Consider the following 3197-nt stretch of genomic DNA (forward strand, 5'->3'; position numbering starts at 1 on the left):
ATACATATAAAAATAAGGCTTTCTCTTACTCAAAATTTAAAAAAAAAAATTTAAAAAACCCAACAGTGAGTTATCATCTCACTCCAGCAACAATAACAAAACTCAACAGAGCAGCAAATGGCAAATTCTGGTGAGGATGCTGTGAGACTGGAACTCTCCTGCACTGCTGGTGGGACTATAAAAGGTGAAACCACTATAGAACGAAATTTGGCTTTTCCTTAAAAGCTGAAAATGTTGTTGCTTGCCTTCAAGTCTAGCACGTCTCATAGAGACCCTATGAACAAAAGCCCTGAAGCCCCTCTACAACTATCGACATTTATCACAGTTCATAGGGTTTCCAGATGCATGTTGTCTAAGAAGTGGATGCCACTCCTGCTTCCAAACCTGTCATAGTATGTTATTGTTGTCATGTGCTGTTGAGTCTCCTGCGATGTATAGCGACCCTATGTAGCTGAAAATAGAAGTACCATATTTGATCCAGCTAGTCCACCGCTAGTAATATACTCTAAAGAAATAAAAACTGTGATAGGGACAGATAGATATATGTCTGCCCATTTTTACTGTGTTATCATTCACAATAACAAAGAGATAGAAACAATGTAAGTGTTCACCAACAAACAAACGCACAGAGAAACTATGGTATAGTCACACAGTTGAGCACCATGAAACACTGAGAGGGGGAAAGAACTTGCGAAACACTGCATGACATGGACGAGTCCAGAGAACGTAATAAAGCTGCATGAAGTAAGTCAGATACAAAAGAACACCAAGTAATATCACTGTTATAAAAAGCTAGAGAGAAGTTTACATACAGAGAGAATAAATGTAGCATGGTTACCAGGAGTGGAGGTGTGTAAAAAACTAATTGATAAATAATGAACGCTTATTAAAATGAGGAAAGAAAGGACAATGTGGAAAAGTATAGATAATCAGACATTATGCATAATGTAATTATTGGTATAGAGCTAAATGTGTGTGGAAGATTGCCTAAAACACACAGATATGCTTTATAAACTTTCTCTCAAATAACCTGTAAAAGAAAAAGACAATTCTACAGAGCCCTATTCTGCCCTGACACATACACACTGAGATATCCATGATATGTTAAAGTTCATAGAAGCTGGTGCTGGTACCTTGCATCTACCCTCTTGAATTATTCACTGCTCCTGAAAGGAATAAACATATGTATTTTTGATTCTTCATACTTGTGCACAGACTATTCCCTTTGCTTAAAATAGTCTACAAGATTCTTCTTGTTTTCTCTGGTTGTAGGAGCGTCTACTTGAATAATAGTCCTATTAACAGGATTTCCTTTTATGGGTAAGGATAATATCCTATCCCTCACAACATTGTACTTCAGGATAAAATTTGAAATTGACTTTTTGACTATGAATGCAACACCATTCGTCTTCTGGGTTGTTTTTTTTTTATTTCCAGCATAGTATACCATATGATTATCTGATTCAAAGTGACCCATCTCATCTCACTAATGCCTACTATGTCAAAGTTCATGTGTTCCATTTCATTTTTTACAATTTCTAGTTTTCTAATATTTAAGATATGTAATTTTCATGTTCTGATTATTAAATGATGTTTGCCATTATTTTTCCTCATTTTAACTGACTTTTTTATTTTTTTTTATTTTTTTTTATTTTTTTTTAACTGACTTCTAATCTGGGCTCTACCACTTCTAATAAAACTATCTGCTTTCCTCTACTGTTCATAGGGTTTTCAGAGGCCAATTAATTATTTAATGGGAAGGAGCTTTTGGGAAAAACAATGCATTTAAACTTTGTAAATAAATTAGAGTAACATTTTAAAAAAATTTTAGAAAGAAATAGATGTCAAATTCTAATTCCTAGTTTGTCATAATCTGGGAGCTATATTAAAACCTGTCCACCATGCCTAACCCTTGTAGCATTAAACACACCAATGGCACAGCAGTTTGAAATTGTCCAAACATGCAATCAAGATACATTAATTGTAACTGATGACTCGCATGAAAAGTTGGAACAGTAAAGAAGTAACAGTAGTTTGAAAATACAGGCCTGGTCATATAAATGAAGCTGGAAATAGAATGATGAATTTTTTATTTTCAATAATTTATTAATCCCAAATACCTTTTTTAAAAGACACAAAAGATTACTTTACTCATGGACTACACCTGGTGGGCTACGTAGGAATCAGATTGACTCTATGTGAAAGGAATCTTTGGAGACACTCAATATTGGCAGACAAAACTAGGCCAAGGTAGACTCTGGGTCAGACCATCAATTACTCATGTGCAAGTTCAAATTGAGGCCAAAGAAAATTAAAATAAGCCCATGGGAACCAAGACATGATCTTGAATGTATTCCATCTGAATTTCAGGATCATCTTAAAATAGGTGTGAAGCATTGAACACCAATGATCAAATCCAGATGAGTTAAGGAAATTAACAATAAAAAAAGCAAAAGGTCATTACAGAGGAGAAAACAAAAAAAAAAAACAACCCAACCTAAAATGGATGTCAGAAGTGAACCTGAAAATTGCACTAGAACATTGAGAAGTCAAAACAAAAGGAAAACATGCTGATGTAGAAAAGGTGAATTTAAAGGGCAGCTGGAGAAGACAAAGCTACGTATTATAATGAAATGTGCAGAGAGTTGGAATTGGGGAATAAAAAGGGAAGACTCACTCTGCATTTCTCAAGCACAGAGAACTGAAAAAGAAATTTAAACCTCGAGTAGCAATATTGAAAGATACTAAGGGCAATATATTGAATGACCCAGAAGATATCCAAAATAAAATGGAGGGGAATATACAGAGGAACTATAACCAAAAAAATTGACTGACATTGAAAAATTTCAGAAAGTACTGTATGGGCAGGAGCCAATAGTAATGAAGGAGGAAATGAAAGCTTCATTGAAGTTGCTGGCAAAAATAAGGCCCCGGTAATCAATGGGATACCAATAGACTTGTTTTAATTAACAGATACAGACCTGTCTATGTCAAGAAATTTGGAGGACAGCTGTCTGGCCAACGGATTGGAAGAATTCCATATTTGTTCCCGTTCCCAAGAAAGGTAGTCCAACAGAGTGTGGAAGGTATTAAACAATATCATTAATATCACATGCAAGTAAAATCTTGCTGAAGATCATTCAAAAACAACTAGAACAATACATAATAGGGAACTGCCAGAATTCCAAGCAGCATTT

Source organism: Elephantulus edwardii, unplaced genomic scaffold (genome assembly GCF_000299155.1).
Source record: "Elephantulus edwardii isolate Elephantulus edwardi_28Jun2011 unplaced genomic scaffold, EleEdw1.0 scaffold00037, whole genome shotgun sequence".
Lineage (NCBI taxonomy): Eukaryota > Metazoa > Chordata > Mammalia > Macroscelidea > Macroscelididae > Elephantulus > Elephantulus edwardii.